Source organism: Arvicola amphibius, chromosome 3, assembly GCF_903992535.2.
Source record: "Arvicola amphibius chromosome 3, mArvAmp1.2, whole genome shotgun sequence".
In the NCBI taxonomy this organism is placed as follows: Eukaryota; Metazoa; Chordata; class Mammalia; order Rodentia; family Cricetidae; genus Arvicola; species Arvicola amphibius.
In genome coordinates, this window is record NC_052049.1 from 182,481,944 (window position 1) to 182,494,795 (window position 12,852).

Consider the following 12,852-nt stretch of genomic DNA (forward strand, 5'->3'; position numbering starts at 1 on the left):
TGCATTCCTTTCATTTCATGGGTACACTGCATGACAAAACACTCCCTAAATACTTACTTAGTTTACGCAACTTGAGAGTGTCCTGGGCAAAGGGAAAAGGCAAGGCAAACTCCACTTTTCCCCTCATACCAGAAAGAACAGAAGGTTTTTCTGTAGTGTGAAGCGGCGGGCTGCGTTCCCGCCGCCCAGTTTCCAGCAACCGGCTAGCTTTATCCGAAATAATTACACGGAAACTGTATTTTTTTAAACACTGTCTGGCCCATAGTTTTAGCCTCTTACTGGTTAATTTTTACATCTTTTTTTAACCCATATTTAGTAATCTGGGTAGCACCACGAGGTGTGTCTTACCAGGAGAGATCTTAACCTGCGTCCATCTCGGAAAGGAGCAGCATGGAGACTCCTATGGCGACTGCCTGAAGCGTCTCTCCAACTCTACTTCCTTGTTCCCACAATTTTGTTCTGTCTACTCCACCTACCTAATTTTCTGTTCTTAAAGGGCCAAGGCAGTTTTCTTTATTAATTAACCAATGAAAGAAACATAGACAGATAACTCTCCTCCATCATTTTCCCTTTTTCTGTTTAAACAAAAAAGAAAGGCTTTAACATAGTAAAATTACATGTAACAAAACAGTTATCAAGCAAGAATTACAGTTACAATATTTAAATATATTTTATCTTTTATCATAACTAAGGAAAGCTATAACTATCTATTTATTTTTTAACTCCATCAAAGACTCCAGAAGGATATAATACTACCTAAGTAAACAAGAAGTAAGTAACTTTCAAACTCTATAAATGACAGAGACAACTCGCTGCCTGGACAGTCACCCAAAGTTTCTCTGTACCGTTGGGGCATCCATCTTTAGCCTTTAGGCCCATAGTGTCCAGCAGACTTTTTTATGAAGCAGGAAATTTCAAAGACAGTTTAGTCACTTTTTGTTGTGTCCTGTAGAACGTCTCGCAGACTCTTTTATGAATCAGGAACCCCGAAAGACCATCTCACCTTTAGGCAAGTTTAGCAGTCCTCTTTCTGTGGGTTTTTTGTGTCCAGTTTATGGAACAGTCCAGCCAAGAGCAGTTTCTTGCCCAAATGGCTAACAAACTCCATAAGTAGCCTCTTTGATGTCCATCTTCCTCTCGAAGTAGATTGGTGCTGCCAGGAGCAGACGTGTCTCATTGTCATGAAAAACCCTAAGTTATTAAAACATTAAATGCCATATTCTGTAGTCTTTGAAAGATATGAAGAATGCCTATCTGAAATATATCTATGCACATCTAGAAAATGACTAACATGACTACAAGCTTGACTATTATCAATGATTATCCATTAACAACCTATATTTCCTAATTATACATTATAGTTTTTAAAATGAACTACAATCACAATAGCTTAATCAAGATCAGAAATACATATACATATAACAAATTGACCTTAAAATCCATACCAATGTAAATTATTTATATCTATATCATTTCCCCCTTTAAATGTAAAAGAACATTCATAAACAATATTTGGGAATGTGGGCGCAGTTATTTCTCTCCAAACTGCTTCCTGCTGAGTGGGGGCGTTGTTATTTAGGCCGGCTAGCTCAGTCGGTAGAGCATGAGACTCTTAATCTCAGGGTCGTGGGTTCGAGCCCCACGTTGGGCGCCAATCTGTAGTGTGAAGCGGCGGGCTGCGTTCCCGCCGCCCAGTTCCCAGCAACCGGCTAGCTTTATCCGAAATAATTACACGGAAACTGTATTCTTTTAAACACTGTCTGGCCCATAGTTTTAGCCTCTTACTGGTTAATTTTCACATCTTCCTTTAACCCATATTTAGTAATCTGGGTAGCACCACGAGGTGTGCCTTACCAGGAGAGATCTTAACCTGCGTCCATCTCGGAAAGGAGCAGCATGGAGACTCCTATGGCGACTGCCTGAAGCGTCTCTCCAACTCTACTTCCTTGTTCCCACAATTTTGTTCTGTCTACTCCACCTACCTAATTTTCTGTTCTTAAAGGGCCAAGGCAGTTTTCTTTATTAATTAACCAATAAAAAAAACATAGACAGATAACTCTCCTCCATCATTTTTCTCTTAGACTCTTTTACCTGATCACCTCTTATTTACTTAATAGACTGTAGCATGGCTCTAACTTCTACCACAAGGCCCCTTGGGATGCTCTTGATATAATATCTTTGCTCTCACAATCCAAATTTCTGATTTCTTACTTTCTAGAAACACATGTGACTCTGAACCTTTGCAGTCAATCACAGATCATATCCCATAATGCTTAAGGAGAAACCCCATAGCTGATGTATATTTGTGGTTTGTACAGTGTCTACAGCCCATAGGAACCCAGGCGATATCTGATGATGTGATAATGTCCCTCCTAGAACAGTAAGACTAGCTGTTTATAGCTAGGGTTGTTAAGAAATGGGGGATTTATATAAGCTAATTACTGACTGATACATGCATTGTTCTTGGTTAATCATCCCAATTGTCCCCAACCCCCTACTTAACTGTGCTTTCATTCTCTATCCCAGGCACTATTCACAGAACCATACGCTCTTGGGTATGGTGTGTATTGCTTTGCTATTCTGGATTGTAACTTCATCTCAATGAAGACTCCAAGAGTATGTTAGCCCTCTGGTCCTTTGGGATGCTTCGCTTTATTATTTATACTATTTCAGTCAGAGGAGATGCTAAGTGTTCTGGTGGAAGCTCCACTTTAATCCCCCTTCCCCATCTCTCTCTCCCCAAACCCTGCCATATCTCAGAAAGCCCACCAAATGATGACCCCCTCCCCCAGAGATGCTCAAGACAACTCCCACAGGGTATTTAAACTTCCTCCCCCCCAAAAAAAGAGACACATGTTTTCTCTTTCTTCCTCATCTCCTTCTAATTTGGCTTGATTTGGTGTGGTTTGGCTTGTTGCTGTGGCAGAGAGGCTTGTCGGGGTGCAGAAACTTTTCACTAAGGTCAGTTTCTCTTTCTGGTCTCTGTTCCCACCATCTTCTCTGAGTCTATCCAAATCTGACTACTAGAAATTTCTCAGAGCATCCCAAACTTGAGCTCAAACTTTCATTCTTTCTTCCAGCCTCTCCTCTGGCCACTGTCAGTTCTGTTGTTTGTTCCAGGTATAGTCCCCACTGCCTCTGCCTCCCTCCCTTCTCCACCTCTCTCCCTTTGCCCCTTCTCTCCCTCCCTCTCCCTCTCTCTTGGATTTCTCTCTGCAAAGTTACTAGCTACAAACACAGATCTTAATAATTCTTAATCTCGAGAACTATCTGAATTCCTGAACTGCTTTCCTTGATTGTATTATTCAGCCATTACAGAAAGCACAATGCAGAATCAGTGTCACAAAAGAAGTTAACTGAATGAGCAGGAGGAGGTCAGCCTAAGAAAACAGAACAGGTGTGCTGGCTCACCCTTGCAGTTTCTGCTCTGCAAAGCTGAAACAGGACTGTGAATTGATTGACACCATAAACTATAGAGCAAACTGGAGATCAGATTGAGAAACCTAAGGAGGTCATATGAAAGAAAAGAAGAGATAATAAGATCATAACACTGAAACATGCTGTATCTAAAACCTGCAGAATTACTAAAGAAACTAAGCATATTTTCCTTGCATTGATAACTTGTAAAAAAATATAACAAGTTCATCAGAAGCATAAAACTTCAAACTATAAAAAGCTTATATGAAAATGAGATGGCTAGCTAGAGCCTTGGTTTGGTTTCATTGTTATGATAAACAATGTGACCAAATGTAGTGAACAAAGGTTTTCAGTGTATAGTCCATAAAGAAGGGGAGTCGTGGGAGGAAGGCAAGGCAGGAACCTGGAGTCAGGAGCTAAGCAGAGGCCATGGAATTGCGGCAGTTACTGGGTTGTTACCCATAGCTTGCTTAGCCTGCTTTCTTATACCATATAGGACCTCCTGCCCAGGGGTGGCACCGCCAACAGTGGAACCTATGCTATCATTAATCTATCATTAATCAAGATGACCCCACAGACTTGCTTCTTTGCACTCTGATGGCAGTATGCTCGCAGTTGAAATCCTTCTTCCTAGAAAACTCTAGCACCTGCCCAGTTGACAAAAATCCAGCCAGAGCAGATGTATTGAGATATTCAAACTATGAAATAGCCAGCATGCCATGATAAGACAGCAAACCAGAGCCGCGCTCTAGATGAATCGCCTGCAGGACTGAACAAGAAGGACAAAACTAGGACTTACAGGACTTAATTTACATAAATTAGTTTATTGAATGGAAAGCTAGTAGCTACTTCTGTAAGTGATCACAAATTCGAAGGTCCTAAATGTTTGCTAGCATGCTCGTCATGTTTCATACACATGCTTGTAACATGTGCTCATGTGTGTGCATGCTCAAAGTTCTTTGTATTTTCAGTTGATACCTATCAATGTATTTGAAAATTGCTACATTTTAAGCAAACTTTTTATGTAGCTATGGAAATAACATGGTTTTGGTTTTTTCAGAAAAATATCATAAGAAAGAAGGGATTTCTGTGTCTATCTACACATACATGGGTATTGCTCTTCCTAAAGCCACCACATTGGAGTCACTAACTGATTAGATTGAGCCTTTTTGGAGAAATAACTAATATCTCTGTTCAAACTTGTCAATGTGCTAGAAGGATCCACTGAACACACTGAAGAAAGGCACACCTTCTGGAAGGTGTCTATGAAACTACAGAACTCCAATTTCGTGAGATTTAAAGTACTTAATGTCAAATTCCATTTGACAAGCAGACAGAAATTCAAACCTCTTAAAATATGCATTGCATTGCTTTTCAGAATCATTTTATGCAGTACACACAAACATCAAAATTTATAGAGTTCTTTATGGAATTGTTTTATATTTAACTTACTTATGTGTAACTACCATCTTTATATTGTTTGCAATTATTATACTTCAAGTTAAATATATTCATTCTCTTCATCTTACCTTTATATATTTTAATCATACTTTAAATTATGTATTTCATGGGCCTGGAGAAATGACTTAGTGGCAAAGACCACCTGTTACACAGTCATGAGTTTGTACCCCAGTACCCAGGTCACAAGTTGTGTATTCTGTGTGTGCCTGTGACCATAGGTCTGAGGGAGTGATTCCCCAGGTTCAGAGAAAGTCTGCCTCAAAAGAATAGGTAGAGAGTCCAAGGAAGACACTCGGTGCTCCTTTCTGGCCTCCACATACATACCTCCACATATACTCAGACACAGGCACACAGACAAATATACCAATCAGTCTTTAAACAGGCACTGCATTATCTACAAGCATTTCAATTGTCACAAATACTGAATGAGTGAAACATTCCTAGCGTATGCAAATTTTTAAAGCAGCATAGAGTTTAAGACATACATCATTTCCCAGCTGTATGTTGTCTTGCACATTGCTCCACCCAGCTCCGTTTCCCGCATTAACCCTAATGATCGTCAACCTCCCTGTATTCTATTGCAAGATTCGCTTTGCTTCCCATACTGTCTGTGCCTATGCTATGTCCTGCTCACTTAAACCCTTCTCAGCACTTTCTTCAAATGATTCAATGTATGTGTTTTCCTACAGCTTGTTTGTTTAGTTAACATTTTAAAGCACAAATAAATTATGATAAATGGTTGCCTGGCAACTGAGGCATGGCTTTACCTCATTCCCACCCCTCCCTCCTATGGATGAGAGTGTTGAGCACTAATGATGGAACTGTTACCAAGTTCCAGCTATGGTCTGAGTTTTCGTGTAGGCAAATATTTGTGATGTCATGTTTCATGGTGTCTGTATATCTCACTATGCTTAGAAGAAGAATAATCTCGAGTGTGTGTGTATATCTTTGAATGCACCAGACAAAATGACCAACTGAAAATGATGTTATCCAAAGAGCATCCTTGCTGCCCAGTTCTTGTTCCTTAGAAGGTCTGTCTCTGCAGGAGTCTAGTCCATTCACAGCAGTTTACATTATGTCTGGACAAAATGCTTCTTGCTTGGAAAACAGGCTTCATATGAAACACACTTACTAAACAAATATTGATGTATTTATTTGAGATATTTGATGAGAAAATAAAGCTATTCTCTGGTATTCACACTGAGAAAAATATCAGAAGAGAAAGTAAACATCTATCTTAATTCAAGTTATTTCTTAACTACAGAACTTTATATAAGGAACAGCACCCTAAACTGAGTCCTACAAGGTTACTGTATTTTGCCAAACAATCAGGATAAGCCATTTAAGTCACTGCAGATTAGGTCAACGTCAGATGTCATTTCTGTAAGGGAATGGATGCACTGAAAGCCAAGACATTCTGGAGATGACATCTGGTTAGCATGTGTTATTATCTAAGCAAGCATGGGTAGCAATCATAGATCCTATCTAATCATGAGTCTTTTGGGGGGTCTGCAGCCGGGACACATAGATATGATCCAGCTTCCTTTGGGGGAACAGAAAAATACAAAAACATGGGCAATTTGGCATGGAGACTGCTGACAGACTCTTAAGCCCACCTAGAAATCACAAAAATCAATGAAAACCCAACTTATGGGATCTTTTCTGAAGCTAATGCAATGTCTACAGTCACATATACTTCTGTGTTATATAAAACCTGCATCACATTAATGTGGGGAAACAAAGCAGCCTAGATGTCAGCAGCATTCTTCAAATGGCTCAACTTTTGTCCCCAACACAAGGGTCAAAGCTATATAATGATTTGATTAGAAACGTGTCCTAACTCAGATTTCACTCTCTATATTAAAAGTGTATCTTACGTATTTTTGCAAAGTTAAATATTTATATTAGCATCCGAACTGGAAATGTTTATTTCTCATGTTTGGTGAGCTTGTTGTTCCAAGTGTGGTTTACAGGGCAGTGGCAATGACATCACCATTAGCTTCTAGAAAATTGCACACCTACTAAATCAGAGTAATATCTGAATCAAGATCTCCAAGAATTTCTCACATATCCCTCGAATGAAAGACACTGTTTGAAGACATTCATTCGTGCAATGAACACCCACTTCTGTTGAGCCGAAAGGCGAGAATATGGCTGAGAAAAGGGCTCTGTCAACAAAGCAAGGTCATGTAAGCAAAAAAACCTGAGCTTGGGCTCTAGAACCCAGGTGAAAAGACAGGAGGAGTGACACACACCCATCATCCCAGGGCTGTAGGGGCAGAGACGAATCCCTGAGGGTCGCTGACCAGCTAGCCTAGTCTACGTGGAGAACTCCAGGCAGAAGGGAGACTATCAAAAGATGGGCAGCTCCTGAGAGAGAATCCTGAGTTTCCCTCTGGATTCCACGTAGGAATGTCCTCCAACAAATTCCAGACATTTCAGCTAGAATTAGAGCTAGAAGAAAGTCACTGTGGTGCCAAGAATTAGATGTAACTTTGTGTGTATTTGTGTGTGTGGAGTGTGTGTGTATAGTTGAGAGCATGTGAGTGTGCATGTATGTGCACATGCTCCATGGTGAACGTGCAGAGGTCAGAGAACAGCTTCCAAGTCACTCTCGCCTCTCACTCTGTTTGGAGGGGGCACCTTTCCGATTGCTCTGCAGATTTCCAGTACACGTCGGCCTAGCTGAGCCATGAGGGTCCAGGTGGCTCACATGTCTGCACACTCGCATCTCACTTAGGAGTGCTGGGATTACAGACATGAACTGCTGCATCCGGCTTTATGTGGGCTCTGGGGATCTCACCTAGGGTTACTAGCCTCTCACACCAAGCATTTTTACCTATTTCCCACCCCCAGCTATAATTTCTTACATTAACTTTTGCATTTACAAAGTCAAGGGGCTAAAGTCTTGTTTTCCTCTCCTCCTAGAAGATTTTATACAACTTTCAACTGCCATGTTTGCATAATTATTACTAACTCATCTAGACGTTTCGTGGTAGTCTAAATGTGAGCAAAATGCACTTTGATCTCACATCTGGAGACTTCTATACAGTATGTAAGGGAAAGCCTAGCTCCTAACCCTAACCGTGAGAGAACTCAGTCACAAACATAATGATGCACTTTCACCTGGCCAAAAATTTCTCTGTAACTTTTCATCAAACACATTGAGAGTAATCTGGCAGAAATGCAGTACGCATTGCAAAGGCTACATCCATGCCAGCATTATGTAAACAGAGACTTGAGGACAGGGTGCCAGACTTCACCAGCACCTGTATCAGTGTCAGGGGACACGGCGATGCTAAAACAATCAAGCAAACATTCTGAGTCTATAGAGAGTAACGTGTCTGGTGCGACTATTACCTGGATCACAGATTAAAGAAAAGGAAAGGCTGGATGTGTCTGCACAGAGCCAGTTCTTAATTTGTTATTATGACGAGTGTTCAGCGTAGGTGACTTGTGGCTGACACACCAGCCAGCCTCCTGCTGTCTTAAGCAAACTGCACTGTTGAATTATGGCTAGCATCAACGGCCTGCAGGACTAGCACAATGTGATACTGATCTGCCAAGTATTCACTCCCTGAACAATACCATCATCACCGTGGAGCACGCCTCATATGCAGTGCTTGCTCCTGTTTTTAGATATTTCACTAGAGTAATTTTATTTCAAAGTGATTTAAGAAAAAAAAAACAATACAGATGTGGGATTTAATTTTTGTATTATATAAATGTGTTAAAAGATTTTTTAAAAAAAATTTATTTGAATGTGTGTGCCTGTGGAACTTTGTGTGCACCGTGTGTGTTCCGGTTGTTAAGGAGACCAGAGCGCATCAGACCTCCTGGTACTAGAGTTACAGACATTTGTGAGCTGCATTTGAGTGCTGAGAACCAAGCTTGGGACCTTTGCAAGAAGAGTGAAATGCTCTTAACCACTGAGCCATCTCTCCAGCTCCATGACTTAAATTGTATGTATATATAATTTGTATATATATATATATATACACACACACACACACACACACACACACACACACACACATATATAATATAATCTTCCAAAGAAAACAAAAGAGCCCATGAAACAATCATTATTTCATTCATTTAATTCATTTTTTTTAAATTAAAGCACTTGAGGAGGTCACAGGGAGGGCACTGCTGGGCTAAACAGAAAGCACAAGAAGCTGGACTCTGCTTCTCCTAGAGAAATCACTGGCTTCCGGGCACCGGCCACAGCAGGTGCCACAATTCAGCTGCCTCTGCAATCATGTGGGTCTCCCGCTTGGTCTACGTCGTAGTCTAATTGGTATCAGTGTGCACACAAAAGCGTAATGACTGCATCAGAAACAGCCTTCTCTCCAGACCGCTGAGTTTTATGGTTCATTAAGAGGAGTTCTCCAGAGCCTTTCAGATTGAGTTTTGACTTCCTAAATGACCACAAAGCAGCAGCAACAGGCAGCAAAAAAGGTCCCACTGTGGAGCCGTGCTGATCCTGAATCCCGTCCAGAAGTCGTCGGCATGCTATTCCCAGAACCGGCCGTTTACACAGCTGTTGAGATGGCCTCTGGCAACTCTAACAGCCACTCTCCCTCTCCTCATCAATCCCACCCAGATAGACCCGGGCCCAAATGGCAACGGGATATGAGAAAACAAAAGGACGGAGCAAAAATGTAAAGAACCCTTCAAGGGATTGTGGAATTCACATCGCTGAGAGAATATGCAGGGAAACGAAAATTTTAATAACATGAACTCATTGGGGGAAAATAAATCCCTAGGGTAGAGTCTCTTCTGTTTTGGCAAGCACTTTTTAAAAAAGATCTTAATACAAAAATTCCAGTTAAAGAGAATTTCCACCATATAGACATCTGAATCCTTAAATACCAATTGTGTGCTTCAGAAAAACCTTCAGCTGGAAGGACTGAGCAGACAGGAGAAAATTGTTTCAAAGGGAGGAGATATCCCCCTTGACTTTGGCCCCAAACCTTAAGACCTTTAAAAAGATACAGACCATCCACTGGCCAATGAAAATAGAAGCCATGTTTCTGGGGGAATAACTCAATTGTTTATTGTTAATTATTTGCTATAGCACTGCCTTTTGAATGCACACCTGTAGGTTAGATACAAGCATTAAAATGCATCACCCTACTACTAATGTGCAAGCCCTACTAAAAGGCCAGCACAGTTAACAATAAATCTGCCATTTGATAGGTATGCATTGAGTCACATGACTTCCACCGTGAAATGGCTTTTTAGAATGCAATAGCCACAGGACTCACACTTTCCACTTCGACTTTTGAAAGCCCCTGGCGTAACGGTCACTTATTGCTGACCTTTCAACTTTGGAGAAATGAGATGGCGCTAGATATGGCAAAGGAAGTTTTATCGTCACCAAATGTATTATTTACAGTCATCTACATATACTGTAAGTACAGATCGGCACCTTCTGTGCTGTAATCCTCATCCTTGTAATATGGAGATGAATCAGACGTGAGTTCCACCCCACCCCCACCCCAGAAATGTTTATGGACTAATGCAGGTGCACGGACATGAGAAGGAATAGTCCAATCTGACACTAACTGTGTGCAACAGCCATGATTCTTGTGCACAGGGAAAGTGTGTAGAGGGACAAAGGCAGACATGACATGCTAAAGCAAGGAAGAAGTGGAGTGACTTGAAGGAGAAAAGTTTTGAAGGCCTTCCAGAGAGAACAGCCTGGGTCTGGTCTTTAAGGTATGTGTATTTTCTTCCTGATGAAACCGCGTGACCGATGAAGTTTGACAACAGCTGCAGCCTCTGGCAGTCACAGAGAGCAGGGGCATCTTCTGAATACTTCTTTGACACCTCTTAGGGTGCTTAGAAAAATCTCTATTTGTCTGTACATATGTCTGTCTATCTGTCTATCTGTCTGTCTGTTTGTCGGTCTGTATGTATGTATGTATTTACCTATCTACCTATGTACCTACCTACCTATCATCCATCTATCTATCTATCTACCTGTCTGTCTGTCTGTCTGTCTGTCTGTCTGTCTGTCTATGTATCTATAGTTTGTAAATCTGTCAGTCTGTCACCTAGCAACCATCTGTTTATGTATACTCCTGCCAATCTGTCAATATTCATCAGTTTATATCTATCATTTATCATCTATCCATCCATTATTCCTCCATTGTATACCCGTCAATCTAGAATCATATACCGTCTATCCAGTATCTAATGTTCATCTATCATCCATCAATCTATCAATTTATCTATTATCTACTATCACATATCATATATTCATCTATCTACAAATACATCATCTGACATCTATAATCTAGCTACTATCTATCTTTCTTTCTGGTTATTAATTAATTATCTATCCATCTGTATCTATGGGTATAATGATTATACATGAGAGAGACAGAGACAGGGAGACAGAGAGACACACACATACAGAGAGGGAGGGAGACAGAAGGGGAGGGAGAGAGATGTAGATTATAAAGGAAAGGAGGGAGTCCTGATTTTGCAAACAATTTCTAGTGTAGCTGAGTTATCTATGCCTTGAACAGCGCCTATGAGGAACCTTGCTGGCTAATAACTTTCTTTCCTGTCACTCAAATTAGATATTTTAAAGGTGGGGATTGATTGGGATTTCTGGAGGATAAATTAGGATGTTCTGTAGACTGTTTCCTGCAAGGCTGGGTACATGGCTTCTGTGATAATTCTGAACAAAAATGAGCATGCTAGCAGTATATGGTAATTCACTCACTTCAGAAGGGGTTGTGCAAAGTCTCATCCCATATTGTCTGGGGCCTCACTTCTACCTCCCACCCTCAGGCTTCATCTGCCAGCCTACTCAGAATGTTCTATATCTTCTTGCAGATTTTTGAAATCCTGGGGACTCCAGAGAAGGGCTAGATTGGCTTTCCACTAAGTTGTGTTCAGTTTGCACACAAGCTGCGTGAGATAGGCAGAGGTGCCCAAAGAGAAACACAGTCACCACAGATTCTGATGGTTCCAAAGTCCTTGATGATATAGTGTAGAAATTGCCCAATTATTGATCAGTGCTGTGGCCTGCATGGCTGTCAATCCCGAGCTGACTTTGCAATGCGGAAGGTAAGGTGTGCACCATCCTGTCATCCAAGATAAATGAGGTAGAAGGATGACACTCTATCTTCTTACTCTGATCATGTAAGCTCTGAGAGTTAGCGGGATGCAGTGCAGCATGAGTTAAATTAGGAGACAGAAAAGGGGAAAGACGCAGGACGTTCTCAACTCCAGCCACTGTGACTTCCTTAGCAATGAGCATGCCCAGTCCCACACATCTCCCTTACTCTGCACTCGGCTGGCTAGGATTAGCTTAGCACCTCACTGCCCTGCTCTCTGAGTGAAGAGCGTATCTGCTTCCACACAGCATTTTAACCACAATTTTGGCCCTGAATTTCGATATTTTGACTAATGGCCTTGCACTCGTTCAGCGACCAAATGATGCCCCCTAAATCATGCTGACAGGTAGTGCCACTACTGCGGGTGAACACATCAAATACGGAGTTTGGAGCTCGGCATCGAACCACAAGCAGGAAACACATCAGCCCTTCCCCAAAGTCCTCCTACATTTAATCCTTTCTCTAATCACTTTTTATACCTGGTACCTATCACAGGCTTAAAAATAGCGAGCAATTAATAAGAGTTCCCTAAATGATGAGGAGCCCAGTTGAGTAAGTGTTTCTCGTGATGATAAGCACCAATGCCCAGGAAGCAGAAGGCAATTTGCAAGAGAACAATCTGTCTTTGTGGCATCCTAAACAGGCAGATAATAAACAACGCCATTCTTAATTTTTCAGATGATCATTACATTCCTAGGCAATTGTTCCGCTGAGAGTAGGACATAAAGAGAAAACACAAAGGGTCCCCAGCATCTCCTCACCGTCCCTCTGCTGCCACTATCGATGCTGAGTCCGTCTTCCGTCCCCACAGTTCATGGTACTCTCCACAGCTCTGAGA

General features: G+C 41.3%; 1 protein-coding gene and 1 non-coding gene across 3 annotated transcripts in view; one reads left to right on the forward strand and one right to left on the reverse strand.

The window, feature by feature from the left end:
* Rbms3 (RNA binding motif single stranded interacting protein 3) overlaps positions 1-12,852 on the reverse strand; it is a 675,207-nt gene that overhangs the window by 485,784 nt on the left and 176,571 nt on the right. The window lies entirely within an intron of this gene.
* Trnak-cuu lies at positions 1,579-1,651 on the forward strand. Its single transcript has one exon. It is a non-coding gene; the product is annotated as a tRNA-Lys (tRNA).